Here is a 20,475-nt window from a genome sequence, read left to right as displayed (position 1 = left end):
ACTTAGGTCTCCTTGATGGATGACCTCCGTAGGGAATTAGACAGGGGGTGTGTGTCCCTGCTGGTTCTCTTGGATCTCTCAGCAGCTTTAGATATCACTGATCATGGAATCTTTCTGGATCGGCTCTCCGGAACAGGTCTTGGGGGCACTTCTCTGAAGTGGCTCTGCTTCTTCCTGGAGGACTGCTCCCAGATGATGATGCTGCAGGACACCTGCTCAGACCCCTGGCCATTGATTTGTGGGGCCCATCAAGGTTCCACTCTATCCCCCATGCTTTTCAATATCTACATGAAACTGCTGGGTGAGGTAATCTAAAGTTTTTGAGTTAGGTACCATCTCTACAAGGATGACACACAACTCTACTACTCTTTCCCACCTAAATCCAAGGAAGCTCCCCAGATCCTGGACCAGTGCCTGACAACTGTAATAGAGTTGAAGCTTAATCCCGACAAGACAGAGGCCCTTCTGTTCAGCTGCTGGGTCGATCAGAGTACAGGGTGACAAACTATACTCGATGAGGTTACATTTCTCCTGAGGACACAGGTCCGCAATCTGGGGATTCAGCGCTTACACTTGATGCTCAAGTGTCGGCGGTGGCTGATAGGGCCTTTGCACAGTTAAAACTTGTGTGCTAGCTGCGACCATACCCCAAAAAGCCTGATTTGTTCATGGTGGTCCATGCCTTAGATACATCTAGGATGGATTACTCCAATGCACTCTATATGGGGTTATCTTTGAAGACGGCACAGAAATTGTAATTCGTACAAAGATTGGCAGCCAAGTTACTAACTAAAGGGAACACACCACCCTCCTATTGAAGCAGCTCCACTGGCTGCTGATAACTTTCCAGGCCCAATTCAAAGCCTTTCATGGTTCAGGTCCAGCCTATCTTCGTGATTGTATCTCCCCCTATGAAATGGTGCGAGCTCTAAGATCTCCCAGGTAGGCCCTTCTCTTGGTCTTGCCTCCATCTCAAGTGTGATTAGTGGGGATGAGGGAGAGGGTCTTTTTGGTGACTCCCCCCCCCCCCAGGGCTCTGGAATGCCCTCCCCAGGGAAGTTAGACAAGTCCCCACACTACAGCACTTTTGGAAAGAGCTAAAAAAACTTGACTCGTTCTGCAGGCATTTGATAATGCTTAAGATTGCAGCCAGACCAGTATCTTTAGCCAGAGAAGGCTAAATTGATTGTATGGATCTTTTAATTAATGGCTATTGTCATATTTTATTGATTCTATTGCTCTTGTTATTTTTATATGTTTGGTTTTTAAATGTGTTATTGGTTTTAATATTGTTATATTGTATTTTAGATGTTGTATGGCACCCTTGTATACTTGTAAGCTGCCCCGACTCCCTTTGGGAGATGGTGGTGTGGTATAAATAAATAACTAAATAAATATTATTATTATTAAAATAAATTGAATATCCTTAAATGGCTTTAACTATTTATCATAATGGTGAGCTAGATTTCTCGAAAATATGTGAATAAAGATTAGTATTTAATAAGTAAAAAGAGGTTAAGAGGCTGTTTAATAAAAATGTTTCTTAAAACTTGAAAACTGGCATCGTTCCTAGAGCTATGTTCATCCTTATAACACCATGCTAATTATGTTTAAGCTACGAAATATTTTGCATCTGCCAGTATGTTTTTCTATTTGGATCACTAGTCAACATGCTAAAGAATTATTTTATACACAATGATTTTATAATTACGATTTACAGCTTTGCCTTAAAATCCATACAATTTATGTCAAGAATGAACAAAAAATTAAGACCTACTTGAAGTACCAAGAAACATCTTCAATTAGGAAAGAAATCATGCCAAGTATGGTATTATGCATGATGCAATAGAAAACATAAATTCAAGAGAGAATGCAACAGACAATTTTAATTAAAGCAGTAATAAGTAATGCAATCCATTTGTGTGCAAGTTAAAGAAAAATTAAATCACAGCAGTAGGCAAACTCATAATTTGAAACCGTCTATGCATATAAAATAACAGAAGAAATGATGTGAACCAAATAAGGGACTTTCCCTTGGATTATTCACTATGGCATAATATATATTTACACTGTCATGCTGATTTTTGACCAAGGGTCAATAGTCAGAAATATAGCTAGGCTTCTATATATCCCTGGTAAAATAAATTAGGGTCATGTTGGAACAGTAAGGTCTGATGAAGGCTGCCATTCCATGCACCTGTAATTAATCCCCAGTGAATATAGCGGGATTGAGGAATGTATGAAATTTTGCTATTTTAACAAGGCAGTGTATATTCTGGGGTGTGAGTCTAGGGGCTCTTCCACAAAGTAATATAACCCAGAATATCAAGGCAGAAAATCTCATAATATCTGCTTTGAACAGAGTTATCTGAGTCCACACTGCCATATATTCCAATTCAAAGCAGATATAGTGGGATTTTATCCAGCTGTATGGAAGAGACCTAACAAGCCTCCTCCACCACCAAGACTGAGCTTCTCAAGATGTTCCATATACATGGTCTCAAATGATGGTTTTGACAACACTGTAAAATATGCCCAGCTTCCTATACTTTATCACCAAATTAACATTGCAGAGAGAGCAGTTGATTTGGGTTCCTCCACTGAGTTTATGACAGCGATAATATTTAAACTGAGAATCTCCCCCATTAATAGTTTAATATTTTGAGTGGGCAGTTTCCTCAGCTGTGATCATTGAGTACAATTAGAAACCATTCTCTTTGAATTGAAAGACTGGTCCTATAATGCCACACATATATGCTGGGAAGAGGTTCTTCTTTAATCAAGGTTGGATTCTGTGTTCCAAGACACTTATATGTTCCATGGGAAAGCCGTGACTCAAATTAAGCCTTGAACAATATTCATGGGCATTGCATCTGATCAATGGCTGGGTGTGGGGAGTGGAACCACTGTTATTATGCAATTATGAGATAATGATCAAGTGTGGTCAAACACTATTTTATTAATGTGTGACTTTTTTTCTTACATAGTCTTACACTGTGTGATATTTGAGCTTTTCCATAATAAGCCATCAGCTCATTCAAGGGGGAACATAAAATGAAACATATTTTTGAGTTCACTTAACATATGGTACACATTTTCTTGCATAGAAACAAAACACCAGAGCAACTAAATGTTTTCATTTGTAGACATTCACAAAGCAAATGCTACACTTAATAAAACTGATAACTGGGGTCCTTCCACACAGCCAGAATATCAAGGCAGAAAATCCCACATTATCTGGGTGTGGACTCAGATAACCCAGTTCAAAGCAGATCATGTGGGATTTCTGCTTTGATATTCTGGGATATAGGGGTAAGTGGAAGGGCCCTTGGTAAGTGGAAGGGCCCTTGGTATACGCTGTTGACTGGTAAGTTCTGCTGAACTTAAGAGTTAATAGACTAAACTCAACTGCATACAAGAATTCGCCTGCATACAGGAAGCCAAACAGGTAACAACACAAAAGTGCATGCAAAACTCACAGAAGAGATAGCGAAGGAACAAACTGGGGACTCAGATAATCTAGTTCAAAGAAATCCTAACAGCTGGTAAAGTGGCTGGAATTCTGGGAGTTGTAGGCCAAAACACCTGAGGACCACTGTCTTAATGGAAGGTTTGCCTGTCTAAAGAATCAACTAGCAAGCTTAGTAGCGGTTTACAATGCAGATGATGGTAACAGTGAGGTTATGTGCCTGCATGTTCTTGCATGTTAAAAACACAACAGAAATAACACACAATATAACAAACAAAAATGTGTACAATGCAACACAAAATCCCTTTCCTTTCCCTTATGTAAAATAGAGATGTGGACTATGACTCTTCATACTGTTGAAGTACAATTCTCCTAATGTGTAAATGCTGCTCATATCTGCCAAGAATGGGGAGAACTCTTTTCCAAAAACATTTAGAGGGTTGTGGCTTCCTTGGCTTAATTTAAAGCTATGCCTTCTGGGATAAGAATGTAAGCTTATAGCTGAGAGCTCTTGGTTGCTAACAGGTAATTTTTTTTCTGACAATGTCAGCTGCATCCAAAGAAACTGTATTATTTCAATGACTTGTGTTCCTTTGTCTTTTCTTTCTAAAACCAGATCACCCACCTGAAAAATCCTCTGCAGCTAAGGAATTAAAGTTTTATATAATTCACAATTGTCAAAAGAAGAGAAGCCAAGGAAACCTTAGGCAGCAATCTGTTGTATAGCAGAAGCATTCTTGGGATTACATGACTTGGACAGGAATAAAAGTCATCACTCAGCACTATGGCAGAGCTGTGGTCAGAAAACACTTGCTACTTGACTAGACTGCCAGCCCAAATGATCTCTTCATTACCTTTATAAGAATTCAACTGCCAAAGAAATTCCCAGAAAACCTCCAGCTCCTTTTTCTAAAAGAAAACATCTCAGTGGACAAGGTATCCATGTGCAGGAATATTAACTCTAAAGTAAGAAAGAAATTATGAACAAGAGATATTAGAAGCAAGTTAAGTCTGAAGTTAATGACAGCCCGATCGACTTGTTTTTAATCATTGCACCTTGATCTCCTGAACAGCATACGAAAAATCGAACTTTCTCAGTTGTCATCTTAGGAAAAAATGGATAATAAATGTAACTCTGTACTGCCTAGGACTGTGATTTTAGGTTTCACAATCAGATCTTGAGATAAATAAAAGGGGAAGGGGGCAAGGATAATAATGTTGGAATTTCTACTGTGTGAAAGACATTCTGTTTGTTTGTGGCATTTCTGTAATAGAAAGTTGTTTCAGGAAAAAACAAACCAGACTATTCCCCTTGTAAACCATGAATAAGTTAAGGAATATGGGGAGAAAACCTGCCATAACTTTACTATATGATCTGTGTCATTAAAATCTAACTAATTGTCATATCTTCCCCTTGCACCAGCAACACAGTTGGCATCACTGGGATGGCATGAAGAGGAGGAATGGGCACAATGGTTGTTTCATATAATGAAAAAACAAACAACCCATATATGCTACTTTAAAATGTATGCTATATGAATCTATTTTACTGTGTTGTATAGCTTCAAGTCAAAATATTCAGTGACACTTCAGTGCTATGCCAAATATTTAAAAATATCCAGCCTCTGAAGTTTCTTCTTGTTATTGTGTGCCTTCAAGTAATTTCCAACTTATGGCAATCCTAAGGCAATTCAATTATATAGAGGGTGTTTTTTTTGCAAAAATTGTTCAGAAAGGTTTTGTCATTGCTTTCCTCAAGTACATATATAGAAATGTTAACACCTTGAAGGAACAATTTAATATCTCTGATCAGGCTCATATCCAGGATTTTGATTTGGGGGGGGGGGGGCTGAGTTTGATTCGGGGGGGGGGGGGCTGGGTCTGAGTGAAAGAGGGTCTACCCTAGCAAACCTTTTGTATCGTTACCCCAATACCCCATGCATATGGGATATATTGAGCATGGTGATCAGATCATGATATGAATAAACATAACAGTGTACCAGTAAGGCCTTCTCGTGGACCACCATGAGAATTTGGGGGGGGGGGGGGGCTGAAGCCCCTATAGCCCCCCCCCCCCGGCTACATGTCTGCCTCTGATGAAATGAACAATGTCCACAGAAACTCATGACATCCTAATTGTGTTGGCTCTTAGGATACCATAAGATGCTTTGAACCCATATTGCAGTTGTTTGGGCAGTCTTGTTTATGGCCACTGGTATTTGCCTGATTGTCAGATTATTATTACTATTATTATTACTATTATTATTATTATTATTATTAACAACTTTATTTGTACCCCGCTAGCATCTCCCGAAGGACTCGATGCGACTTACAAAGGCCAAGGCCTCAACAAAACAATAGCATAACAATACAATTCAAAGCAAATCAAAAACATTAAAGCAATGACAGTAAGAACAACAAAACAATACACCATAACACAATAAAAACAGGGCCGGGCCAAGTAATGGGTACAGATTAAAAAGTGCTGAACGTAACAGGTGGTCTATCGGATTTCAAGGAAGTGCAGTATGCAGAGAATCTTAAGTTCTAAAAAAGTGCTTCTGGGACTCCAATAAAGTGCTTACTGCAGATAGTGAGAGGAAGGAAGGCAATTTGGTGTGGATCTCCCACCCCACCTGGAACCTCTGTGTAGGAAAGTGTATGTAGTGGTTCTTTTCCTAATATCGCCGACATAACATTTCATTACCCCTCAGACAACTATGCATATTTTACTCCAGAAATATTTTATCTCAGTTTTTGAAATGAAAAGGATCTAACTTTATAGCAACTTTTGGTTGTTATCTTTTTCCCACAATGTACTAATTTTATGGCCTATCTTGAATTATAGTAGACATTTGGAACCAGAGTAAATCATGTGAATCATTGGAACTTCTCAAATCAACAGTTATTTAAGATAAACTGATTCAACTGATCTTTAGTGAGAGCTTGGCAAGTATTTTTTGGGTGTAAATTCAGTTGCAAGTTACTACTAAACTAAACTCATTGAGTCACTGGGTTTTATTTAAGTGTCAATTTACCATGTAGCAATTGATGAAGACTACCTTGGATGAGCGTTTGGATTTACACCAGAAATGACAGCTTCCAGCACCTTGTACCAAACACAACCTCTCCCTAAGGAATTCTGGATTTTGTAGTCCAAAATACAGATCATTCCCAACTCTGATATTAATAATAATAGAAAAAAACAAAACCAGAGGCTGAATTGTAGAAAAAATGATGAGCAATAAACATAAAGATTAAATCATGGCTCAGAATACTAACCAATAAAAGTTATACACTCTTTTCTGACTCAATTAAAATAGGATTGAAATAAAGCCTAGTTAATGCTTTAGGATCAAAGTATTTTTTTTAAAGTGGCCAGTTGGAGAGTATATTATGTCCTAAACAGCTGCAAGAAACAAAGAATCCTGGCTTTCTCCCATCCCTATGTTAAAAAACCCCTCAAAAACCAAAACAAACAAAAACTCACAGAAATATTCCCCCCGCAGAGATTCCAAACTTCATATGCAATTAATCTGGTTATTTTGATACATATTCATTTAGTCTATTAACAACAGGCTCTGCCCTAATATGTCAATGCTGTTATTGGCTGGAGTTATGATGAGCAGGCCATGGGCGGCCTGGATCAGACATTACAAATGTAAATACTATTAAGAGTAATGATATAGTGATTGCTACCAGAAAGGGTGCTATAGTGCCTCCTCCCAGAAGGATAGTTCCAAGTCTCGTCATTCCCATTGAGTCCTTCCAACTGTGCCTTCCCTTAGTCCTACACATGGGAAGTTCTTTGTATCTTCTGATCCTTTGAACCCTCCGATCCATGGGGAAGCTCCTCCTGCTAGCAATAAGAGGGTAAACCTCCATGTAGTGATGCGTTATGCCTCTCACCATCAGACGATGAGAACAAACAATAAGAATTACTTTGCTTATTACTCTTATTCTGAGCTTGTAAATTTCCCAAGGGTGTATGATGGGCCATGAAGCAAACATAGGGCCGGGATATGCAAGGAGACACAACTTTCCCATAGCTACACACTCAGCATTAGGCAGACCCTTTGGCCTCAAATGCCAAGTGACACACGTGGTTCTCACATTTTTGCAATGATACAGCATTTATGTTTACAGAAGGCAAGATAGTGACAGAGAAAGAGACACTACCTGCCTATAGCCTGAGCCCCAAACATTAATTCAGAAGGACTCATCCCCCGCTCCCATTTTCCATCTGAAAAAAACAACCCAGGATCCCATTTTTTCTTGTTTATTTTCTAACCAATAACCAATATCCTAGTTCCTTTTCTATTTCGAGTTTAAAGAGATGACATTAATGCAGTTGCTATCCAAAAGTGCAGGCACCACCTACACCCGGATTCCAGCTTGCCATGTTGTTCTGCCTAGTGATGATATGAAAGGCTCATGAGAACACACTAAGGAAAATTCTTCCCAATTCAGAAATGCCTAATTTCTTTGTATCTTCTGATACAAAGCCATAAGGAAAGCCACTTAGCTAGATCGTAAACAGTTTCATTTCTCTATCATATCCCCTCCACACATTTCCTATGCCTTCTCACTGAAATGTCAATTGTAGGGCTAGCACGTTTTTTCCAGCTTACATTATAAGTATTCTGTCATTGGTGTAGGAGAAAAATATCTCTGCTTTTCCCAGCTACCTACTTAGTCTCCTGCACTTTCAGGGTTCTGCTTCTTGCTAATGAACAGAACCCATAGTGCAGACAGTTCCCACGTACAATAGATCAACCCTGGAGATAAAGTGGCGGGACTGTCAGAAGTGGTTTGCTTCCTCTATTAATTAAACACCTACACAAGGATTTATATGGGAATTAGAGATAAGTAAGTTCCTGTTTTGGAGTACCAGACAATATGCCAGCTGTGTATCTTGTAGTCCCAAAAGGAACTTTTCCAAGTCTGCAAGATGAGAAAGTCGTCACTTTCTGGACAGGCCACTGCATGAATCAAGGGCTATCAGGAATCTACCCCTCCTCACCCTGCTCACCTACAATATCCAGCTTTGCTGTCTCACACATTTAATTTTCTCTTTATAGAATGATACAGCCCTGAATCTCCAACTCCATATTATTAATGATCAATTGTATCCTCTTTTTAAAAAGTGTCAGGAGCGACTTGAGAATTGGCCATCTGCAAGGACATGTCCAGGGGATGCCCGGATGTTTTGAAGTCTTACCATCCTTGTGGGAGGCTTCTCTCATGTCTCCGCATGGGGAACTGGAACTGACAGAGGGAGCTCATCCACGCTCTGGATGAAAAAAGCCAATTCTACCAATTGTTTCTATAACCATCTCAGTGCTACAAGGTTATCTACTGTGTTGTGTAAAACGAAACACTCTCTCTTTAATTTGCTGTTCTCTAGAGGGGAGACTACAAGTAATTGGAATCAGAGGACATGCTGGAACACAGGCACAACCATATTCTTATCAAAAATCCTCCCTCTCCCTTTAAACCAAGTTTACTTAGTGTTCTTTCAACTTTGTTTACCTGCCTTGTCTATCTTTCTTATTCCTCTTTCCACTTCCTCTTCCCAGCTGCTTAAATCATTTCAGCTATCTGTTCTTGTTCTGACAGCTATGTGCTCACCTTTGTACACTTCTGAGAAAGTACCTGACTACCAAAGTTAAGCTTCAATGTTAACCTCTTTATAACTACTGTCTGCTTCTCTAGCATTCTTCTATTGCTTCCAAAACAACTCCTCACTTTATTGTCTTTTCACTTGAAAAATAATTGAGAAGAAAAGTTCTGACTAATTATCATAGTCTTCATTTCACGAATATCTTGTATTCCATGAATATGTTAGTTTGTTTTACAATGTTTTACAAGGAGCCCCCAGTGGTGCAGTGGGTTAAACCTCTGTGCCAGCAGGACTGAAGACCGACAGGTCGCAGGTTTGAATCTGGGGAGAGGCGGATGAGCTCCCTCTATCAGCTCTAGCTCTTCACGCGGGGACATGAGAGAAGCCTCCCACAAGGATGATAAAAACATCAAATCATCCAGGCGTCCCCTGGACAATGTCCTTGCCGACGGCCAATTCTCTCACACCAGGAGTCACTCCTGACACGACAATAATAATAATAATAATAAAAAAACAAAAAATAAAAAAAACCAATGTGACATCAAACATGTATACAAGCTTGCTCAATCTTGACGACAAATATTGATGTATTATATGCTTTTTGTAGAAATATGTTTTATCATGTGTATTTTATAGAATGCTTTTAGATTATTATGCATTTTTCATGATGTTGTAACCTGTCTCAAGTCATGGGGAGAGGCAGGTGAGAAATAAAATACAATAAAATATAATAATAATAATAACAACAACTTATTATTTCCTATTAAGCTTCAGCACCTCACCTATCAAAAAAGGTGGTAATGTTAGTAACTGCTGACCTTAGAGGTGATTTTAAAATTACTGAAATAAAACACATAAATAGCTTTCATCACTCGAAACATCCCAAAAAACATACTAAGCATTAGTATTATTTCACTTGATGATGCTGCCATAAAGTTTTGGCACAATACAATAAACATGGTTGAGCAGTATTTCCACAGAGTAAGGACATATTTCCACTATTTCGTGCTCTATTGTAAAAGAACATTGTAACTAATCATGGGTCAATCTCAATATTCTTCTTCTTCACAGTTGTGAATGTCTACATGTCAGACCTATCCCAGGTTAACCAGATTGAAAGAGGTGTCTTCTTTTATCTCAAATGTTATGAGCAAAACTTGGAGGTATCACAGTAGAGGTCACAATGTTAGTAGCTATGTCTGCTTTGACTGAGGTCACAATGTCATTCTTTTAAGAAAGGAAAGTTATAGCTGTCAAAATGTCCCCTTTCTGGTGTCCTGAATAACATTGATTTTTTCAGTCAATCAATCATCACTTCCTGGAAAGAAGTGACAAGTGGAGTGCCACAGGGTTCCATCCTGGGCCCACTTCTGCTGCACATCTTTATTAATGACTTAGATGAAGGGTTAGAAGGCAAGATCATCAAGTTTGCAGCCGACACCAAATTGGGAGAGAGGGGTAATACTCCAGAAGACAGGAGCAGAATTCAAAATGATCTGAACAGATTAGAGAGATGATGGGCCAAAACTACAAAATGAAGTTCAACAGGGACAAATGCAAGACACTCCGTTTATGCAGAAAAAAATGCAACGATGCAGAATGGGGAATGCCTGGCTTGAGAGCAGGACGTGTGAAAAAGATCTTGGAGTCCTCGTGGACAACAAGTTAAATGTGACCCAATAATGTGATGCGGCAGCTAAAAAAGCTAATGGGATTTTGGCCTGCAAAAATAGAAGTATAATGTCTAGATCCAGAGAAGTCATGCTACCCCTCTATTCTGCTTTGGTCAGACCACACCTGGAATCACACTGTGTCCAATTCTGGGCACCGCAATTGAAGGGAGGTGTCAACAAGCTGGAAGGTGTCCAGAGGTGGGCAACTAAAATGATTAAGGGTCTCTCGAGAACAAGCCCTATGAGGAATTATTTAAAGAGCTGGGCAAGTTTAGCCTGCAGACGAGAAGGCAGAGAGGAGATATGACGGTCATGTATAAATATGTAAGCAAAAGTCATACAGAGCTTTTTTCTGCTGCCCTGAAGACTAGGATGCAGAACAATGGCATCAAATTATAGCAAAGGAGATTCCACCTGAACATAAGGAAGAACTTCCGAACTGTGAGAGCTGTTCAGCAGTTGAACTCTCTGCCCCGGAGTGTGGTGGAGGCTCCTTCTTTGGAGGCTTTTAAACAAAGGCTAGATGGCCATCTTTCAGGAGTGCTTTGAATGCAATTTTCCTGCTTCTTGGCAGGGGGTTGGACTGGATGGTCCACAAGGTCTTTTCCAACTCTATGATTCTATGATTCTAGTTTAATCACTGTTCTGCCACTCTGTGGCAAGAATATTCCTAGGCTCTATTGGTGCTCCACAGGATTATCCTGGTTCCTTTAATCCTATATATGTGAGTGCAGAAAGGTTTTGAAAAAAATAAACAATATACTACTACCATAAGGAACATACAATTCTCAGTAATAGGGAACAAACAGGACAAGGAATACAACTGCTGGTGATCCACTACATTTGACTGGCATATTTTTTAGTTTAATGTGTGGTTCATGGTAGGATATGTTGTAGAAAATTATAAAAAGCAAAGCATGGGCAGCATGGATGATGTTGATAGGGACAGGAACCAAAAGGCAATCTGGAAAAAGCCAGTGTTACAGAATGAAAAAGAAGTTTTTGATGCTCAGTTGAATTGAGTTGGTATTTCAGTTGAATAGTAACCTTTCAATCTGTGAATTAGATCTAAAATGGCATTAGTGGGCAAGTAGCCATTACTTTCAAAGGACTAGCAATTAATTGTTCTAAAGCATCCAATTTGTCTTCTGTATTTTAGATTTTATCAAAGAATGATAAAAGATCATTTGACTGAAGAGTAAGAAAATAATAGAGGAACATATAAAAGGGATAAATGGAAGGAAATTGAATCTACCTGGCTTTGTTACTGCAACAACTAAAATGGACTGAAAGTTGCTAGTACAGTAGGTAATGACAAAGTAGAAATGTGAGGCAAAAATTACTGCATTTTAATATTTGCTTAGGGTCCTCGCTGTTCTGGAACATTGGAATGTCAAGGGCCTAGTCCTGAGGATTTAAAACCTGTGTACAGAAATGTAATCAAATACTGGAAGATGAAGGCACATATAAAACAAATTCTCCATGCCAAAAGGACATAATGGGTGTTTCATTGTTTTTGCTGCCCTCACTAATTCCTTTTAAAAGGAAATTTATAAAAAAAATTGAACAATTGAACAATTTAGCATAATTTAAAATTCTATATCTATTAACTAGCACACACTTGCTTTTGAGAATCTCTTTTAAAAAAAGAGGACGATGGTAATAGCCAACCCCATTGCTTAACCTTACCATCTGGTAATCAGGACTCATCTTGCTGTGAGAGCCAACAATCAAGTAAAATGTCAACCATGCAGAGATACGCTTCATTTCCTGACTTCATATATTTTGTACTAGGAAAAGCTACATCCTGAATGCAAACCCTGAGGGTATTTTATAAACATCAATTTTAATTAATTTAAATGTTTCTCCATGTGTGAAGCCAGCAGTACCATTTTCATTCACTAACTTATGCAACGATTTGCACGTAAGAAGGAGAGAGATCAATTCTTAGGGATAGAGTTCCAGTGCTGGCCACTCCATTGGTGGGGGAGCCCTCTCTCAAAGGCATAGACAGACCCTTCTCTTGGGGGTCTTCTGGGATACATCATGGCAGCAAACATGCCTAATGTTTATACTGATCAATTCTAGGTCTTGTGAAATAATTTATAATCAGTATGAAATTAAATTTCATCAGCTCACTGAAAGGCTATAGTCAGACTCACGTGTTGAAGTAGTTAGGTAGGTCTATAGCAGGGGTCCTTAAACTTTTTAAACAGAGGGCCAGGTCACAGTTCCTCAAACTGTTGGAGGGCCGGATTATAATTTGAAAAAAACATGAATGAATTCCTATGCACACTGCACATATCTTATTTGTAGTGAAAAAAACACTTGAAAACAATACAATAATTAAAATGAAGAACAATTTTAACAAATATAAACTTATTAGTATTTCAATGGGAAGTGTGGGTCTGCTTTTGGATGATGAAAAGGATTGTTGTTGTGTATTTTCAAGTTGTTTCAGACTTAGGGTGATCCTGAGCGAGGGCCGGGTAAATGACCTTGGAGGGCCGCATCCGGCCCCCAGGCCTTAGTTTAAGGATCCCTGGTCTATAGCATGAGTTGGAACCACACTCTTCTCCATACAAAGATATAATGCCACATTCCAGCTCATTTTGAGGCCCTCAGGAAACAATTATGGCTGCTGATGTGTTGAGATACCTACATTAAAACTCCAACCATTAACCAAGTCAAAAAAGAAGCACCATTAACGCCTTGGCAGACAAATTCAATAGAAAATAAGAAACCATGAAAATGAACAAAATCTGGCTATTTTTTTTTAAAAAAACACACTAAAATTATAACAGCAAATAATGAACAACACTCAAACACAGGGGAACTCCAGACAAGAAACAATCAGGGACAGCTCATCACCTCTCAACAAAGGATTCCCCCAGGCAGTAAGAAGCTACATATAAAACTGCCAGGCCACATCAAATGCTAATCAAGATGCCCAATTGAAACATTCACATCTAGCTCCAACAGACAAGAGTTCTTTTTCCCACCCTGGACTTTCCACAGATATATAAATACAATTTTCTTAGTTTCCAACAGACCTCACAACCTCTCAGGATGCCTGCCTTCTGAAATACAAGGAAATTGTAGCGAAGAATATCAGTGTATCCATCTAACTGATGAAGTTGTACTTGGGTTATGAAGCACCACAGTTATCCTAATGGTAAAGCAAATCCAACAGTGACCAGCTCCAGAAATAAAAATTCCAGGATATAAGATGGCCAAGTCAAAGTTGCCATCTTATATTAAAATGTGGCAGGAACAGTGGCATGTTCTATAATAAGAAAATGGATATTATAATGAATGTACAGGTTACTAAACAGTTTCACACGTGGATACGTGTGTGAATAAATGTTGAAAATGCATCATTTTTGCATGCCATTTATTTATGCATTATTTTTTTCTAGCATTATTAGACCTAATTTATATTTCGGCTGGAAATATATGGCAGTCTTAAATAGTTCAGAAATTCATTCCCACCACTGTACAAAAATAAATTGTGCCCTATTAACAATCCTCCCTTGAGCAGTGACAGTTTATCCATGTCTTTCATTCTTAGGATTTTAATCATTTTTCCTTTGGTGACTAAGCAACCAACAATTTGAAGATATTGGGTGAGATCAGAACACCTCCACACACTCCCTGCGGTCCCTTGTGCTTTAGCCCATTGATCCTGGGATGTCCTTGAATGGCTTGTGATGGCAGACAGAGGAGGACAATGAGACAGGGAAGTTAGGTAGATACCTGGAGGTGTCTTCCTATTAATGCAGTACATCTATGGATCCAAGCTAAACTGCCTGACTGATTCTTGTATCTGTTACCTAAAAGCAGTTGGTATTAACTTTTGTAGCATTACAGACCTCTTTTAGAATTTCATGAGAAATAGACCGTTCTCAGATGTCCTTCAATGCCATATTTAAAGTAACAGGAAGAAAACTGAAAGAAAATAATAATTATTTTTCTGCCTCATTTATGGATACCATGACATCCATTCATAGGCCTTCTAGGGGTCTGTTAACCACAGATTAAGAACCCACAATCTAAACTATTAAGACTGACAGCTAGTGTATGGATTATTGTTCTAATGATGCACTTTATCCCAAACCAGAACCAATTCATATTTTCTTTATGCTAAGACATACAGATATTTCCTGTGATTAGTACCAAAATGTTCAAATGATGCATCATAGTTTATCTTAGAACAAATTTATTTAACTGGCATAGATACAAAAACTTAGGCTGAACATTGTAAACATCCAACGGTCATAAAAAATCAACTTGAGCAAGTTGGAATAATAAACATTCAATTGGCAAACTCAATGTGCCATTGAATCATGGCTCTCTTGCAATTATCACTTCTGTTTTCATTTTGTACTTTGGAATGAAAGAGAAGATTTTTTAAAAAATGGATTTCACTATTTCTAGAAAACTCACCACATACTAGTTTTTCTTGAGTTTTCATTTACAGTATTTCAAAATGGACATTAAAGGCATTAAAAACAATATTGGAATTTATCTTTACTCTCTCAAAAATATTCACAAACTATAAGCAATGTCTGGGATCAATTTTTCATGAAATCTCTTTGGGTCTAAATAGGTGATGGTGGCCCTTCAGATCCTGTAGGACTCCCACCAAACCTCACTATTATCATGAGAGATGTTGGAGGCTGAAGTTGAAGAATTCAGAATGACTGACAACTGGAAAATAGAGGGAGAAAACGTGGAGGCCGTGACAGACTTTGTATTTCTAGGTGCAAAGATTACTGCAGATGCAGACTGTGGCCAGGAAATCAGAAGACGCTTACTTCTTGGGAGGAGAGCAATGTCCAATCTCGATAAAATAATGAAAAGTAGAGACATCACACTGGCAACAAACATCTGCCTAGTCAAAGCCATGGTATTCCCTGTAGTAACCTACGGATGTGAGAGCTGGACCTTAGGGAAGGCTGAGCGAAGGAAGATAGATGCTTTTGAACTGTGGTGCTGGAGGAAAGTTCTGAGAGTGCCTTGGACTGCGAGAAGATCCAACCAGTCCATCCTCCAGGAAATAAAGCCCGACTGCTCATTGGAGGGAAGAATACTAGAGACAAAGTTGAAGTACTTTGGCCACATCATGAGGAGACAGCAAAGCCTAGAGAAGACAATTATGCTGAGGAAAGTGGAAGGCAAAAGGAAGAGGGGCCGACCAAGGGCAAGATGGATGGATGGCATCTTTGAAGTGACTGGACTGACCTTGAAGGAGCTGGTGGTGGTGATGGCCGACAGGGAGCTCTGGCGTGGGCTGGTCCATGAGGTCACGAAGAGTCGGAGACGACTGAACGAATGAATAACAACAGTTGCCCAACCCTCTTATAAATGTCTTGAACAATTTAAAAAGGTTACTATAAAGATCTTTACTATTTTTGCTGGAGCTGCTGAGCTTTTCTCTATCTTCATTTCAATCTGATTTTAAGACATGGATTACTTGTGTCATTATGATGCAGAAATGTTACCTTATTGGTTCTCTTGGATCAGGATTAACATCTTAAGGGCATCAAATTGGCTTTCCCTGTCCTAAATAACCATGTTTAGAGTTTGGTGATACTATTGGATTCCTAATTGTCACTGAAGGATAGGAAGCCTTTGGGATTTAGCATCTCATCTTACCTTGTTAATCCTATCAGAACAGATACAGCCTTGCAGCCACCATTCATAAACTAGTAACCAGCCTTCTAGTTATGTGAAACTGCTTTTGAAAATTATCTGGAAGCTTATCCAAAATTAGTTAGGGCCATTAACCAAAATGAGGTAGCTAGACTGTTACCTGTGACTGCCATTCTGTTTTTAGGCCAAGTTTTAAATGAGATTAGACAAGTTTACCTGAATAAAGCAGCAGCACCTTGCTTTAAAAGAACCAGACACTGTTGTTATTGTTTGAGTCACCTCTGCAGGTACCCAACCAAATGAGCTACAACATGGGGAGCTTTTTCGGTGTGGTCACAAATGCTCCCAAGCTCATCATCTTCTTGTCAGCAACAGGCAATGCCTTTAGAAAACCACTAAGGCATTTAAAGAGAAGTTAACTGGCAATTTAAGTGCCTTTAGATATAATCACTCTTGCATTTTGTTACTGGTTAGATTGTTTTTATGTGCTGCAATATTTTCATTCTTTACTGATGGTTCAATTTTGGTTTATTATGTGCTATTTTTAGTTCACTGTACATCTTCCAGAGAACTCTTGTTCTTGGACTGCTTTAAAAGTTCAATCAGTCAGTCAATAGTATTTGTCCCCAAGCTCCATCTATGCAGAATGTTATGTCAGATCAGCAGTTCACATGTCTACAAACAGCTACATTTCCATTATGTAGGAGTGTTTTTCCCCATTGTTTCATAAAACTTTGGACTTTAATATTTCTTATGGATATGTCTTTACTCCCTGTAGAATCTACCAGCTATTTCTAACTAAATGTTTCAGTTACTTATGATAATAAATCAACAGAATTCAATACGACTAATCTGACATCATTGTACAACAACACTGGACTGATAAATTAATATATGTCTTTCCTCTTTAGCACAGAGGGATTCCCTGCAATTGCTTGCTTTCATGAATAAATATTGGTAGGTATAAAAAGCAATGTAGGGTCCCCACACTAAGGCCTGTGCACCGAATGCAGCTATTGCCCTAAACTTTAGGGGTCACCCAAAGTCTGAAGTGACAAGAAGGCTCACAACAACAACCGTACTTAACTTGACTATCAGCCAAAAGCAGGTCCACACTTCCCATTGAAATATTGGTACATTTATGTTGGGTATATTGTTCATTTTAAATTTTGTATTATTCTTTCAATTTTTTTTTTGCATTACAAATAAGATAGGTCCAGTGTGCATAGGAATTTGTTCATGTTTTTTTTCTTTAAACTGTAGTCTGGCCCCCTAACAGTCTGAGGGACCATGAACTGGCCCTTTCTTTAAAAAGTTTGAGGACCCCTGGTCTAATGATTACAAGTATATGGAGCCCCCAGAGCAGCTGTTTTAAGGTACTGATGGAGTTACTCCTGAGGAAGTAGTCTCCATGTGTCCTTTGTTTTTAGAACACTTATTTTGATCAGGCTGTGGCATCTCCCTGACAGGATGGGAATAGATGTAACCTAAAATCCTCCAGAAAGCCACTGCCATTCACAGTTTGTTGGTTAATAGACCTGTTCAATCAAACTTGAATAATGAGTAAACATGTAAATAAATTCCACTTATTCAATGGGTCAATTGTAGCCAGGACTAACAAGAGGATTTCAGCCGAATTAGACAGTTTTCAGATAGATGGAACAATTCCAGGAAGGCAGACAACAGACTCATGTGTTCCTCAAATCTAAATATATTAAAATGTATGCAATAATTAGAAAAGCATTTTTTTAAAAAAATACCAGGAAACATTCATGGACACTTGAAGAACATTCTAAGTGAAATCTGCAATGCAAGTTTCTCATAACTACTAAAAAATCTTGTATGATTTGCGTCAATGATCTAATTAAAAAATCAAAACACTTGTTTGGCTTGTGTGAGAAGTGACAGTTTGGTCTGGTAATAATGCTTTGCAATGTTGATGCCTTTTTCAACTTGTTCTTTTCTAAATTTAACAACAGTTTTAACGTACTTGTTTGGTTTCCCTTTCTCTCTCTGGTGAAAGCTAGTATTTTTAAATGTAGTTGAGATTTAGTGTTACGTAAAGCTTTAGTCATGCTGAACTACAAATCCCTTGTGTAACAAAGCCCATTTGGTTTGTTCTCTCCTATAGAATGTCCACAGTTAGGCCAGGCCGTGTCACCCAAAAGACTGGTAGAAAACACTTCCTTTCTTCATTTTTACTTCTATATCGAGAAAATTGAATGCCTCCTCCCCACTAATGTTCTGGACCTATTTTGCAAGAGAAAGAAGCACCAAGGAATTATCATACATGATTGCAGTATAATATGTAGCTTGCCCTCTAGTGAATTTGTCAGACAAGAGCACTAAGTTAGAGATGTGTCTAATTTAAAAACAAGATGAATCTGAGAACCAAGATACCACCCAACTAGAAATAATGAAAAACAGCCTCCTGTTTTTAATTAGAAACACAACAATTTTTTCATGTCTCGTTCATTTGTTTGTTGTTCTTATAGAATCAAAACACAAGACTTTTTCCTTTTAATGAAAAACAGCAGCCATTTAAACCTGCACTTTTCCCCCTCTTGAAGCAGGCTAGTAAAAGACCAGGAAAACTGCTCTTTGTAACTGTGCCAAGGCAAACTTTGAACCTTTATAAACATGGTTTTGAGACAGTAATTTTTGGTACAAGGCGGAGGAAAGTCCCAAGAAATACCATGATGATCATCTCCTCCTAAACAAATGATCTGGAACTGGTTAGTACTCTTGCTGTCGCTCTGATTTGGCATTTTTATAACTGGTTTGGTTAAGGATCGATAGAAGTTGTCATTTCAAGACAGTCATCCACCATGATGTTCTTCAGAGACCTTGTCAAGGATAAACAATCACAATGAAAAACATATAATCCAATCTTTTGGATGTCCATTGTCTTTCATTACTGCCCTCAAGACACTGTCCACCAGTCATATAAAACAAAATTAAAAATCCACAAAAGAGTGATAACTTTATTAGTAAACCAATATGCACAAAACACATCATTCAAGCTTTGAATGCTCTGATGCCTTCTTCAGCAAAAGATGTTTATAAAACACTCACGAGAAAGAAAAAAAGTGGGGAAGGTAACTGAGTTGGAGTCACAGGTCTACATTTTGTATCATGCATGGTGTCTATTGTTGGAAATTTGGTCTGGAGAGATGTCAATGTAGGTTATAGGCACTTCCCCCTGTTTTGGCCATGTGGGGAGCAAGACAAAGGACAAGGTATATCCCGTCTTTCATCTATGTAGTGAAGATCATGGTCCTAGATATCAAGCCTCCCTCCTCAAAATAATCTGTATAGCCAGTCATTTACTTGCAGTGTATTCTTGTCCCTATGTGATCTCTGGTAGAATTGGAGGGATTATCGACTAGGTCTTTAACCTTTTCCCTTTTTTCTCAGGGCTTCAATGTCTGAAGTAAAGTAGTCAAGGATGTTCTTTCCGGTATTGTTGGGGACCACGGGGGGGGGGGGGGGGGGGGAGAGAGAAAGGGGCACTGCTCTGACTTTTTGATAAGCTTTAGCAAGCTCTCAGTGACATCTCAAATACATGAACTTGAGAGATAGCATACTTCCTGATTTATCTTGTCAGTCTGGCACAGATGTCTCTCTATACATAAGAAATGACTTCCCTACCATCAGGACCATCCTTTTATTTTTAATGTAGTTAGTGGTAAAGTTGGTTCCTTCCCTGGCTGCAGAATCTTCTGTTCCTTGCTTTCTTTTGGGTATTTTCACCACAATTTTAGGAAGATGTAGGAATCCATTACGTAGAGAACTTTTGTACTGTCAGGAGCAGATTCTCCAATCTGTAGGATCTGCTTCTGAGAGTAATTGTCCTTCCTGAATGATACAGTCCTCTTCATTTTGGTAGTTTCTTCCTGTTGATTCTGAAGGATTCCTTCTAAAAAAAATGCAACAATCTTTCTGAAGATTCAAATTTCTTCCATTCAGAGAACAAAATAACTGAGCACAATCCGTTTTTTTCAGTTGAGTCACATTACACACAAGTCTTACTTCATACATATAGAAAAGAATAA

General features: G+C 38.6%; 1 protein-coding gene across 3 annotated transcripts in view; it reads right to left on the bottom strand.

Annotated features, from left to right (window-relative positions):
* Positions 1–20,475, bottom strand: part of CEP112 (centrosomal protein 112) — a 308,982-nt gene that overhangs the window by 17,812 nt on the left and 270,695 nt on the right. The gene's annotated exons all lie outside the window — the stretch shown is intronic.

This window comes from Anolis sagrei, chromosome 2 (assembly GCF_037176765.1).
Source record: "Anolis sagrei isolate rAnoSag1 chromosome 2, rAnoSag1.mat, whole genome shotgun sequence".
In the NCBI taxonomy this organism is placed as follows: domain Eukaryota; kingdom Metazoa; phylum Chordata; class Lepidosauria; order Squamata; family Dactyloidae; genus Anolis; species Anolis sagrei.
Note: the sequence above shows the minus strand (reverse complement) of the source record. Positions and strands in the feature narration are given on the sequence as shown.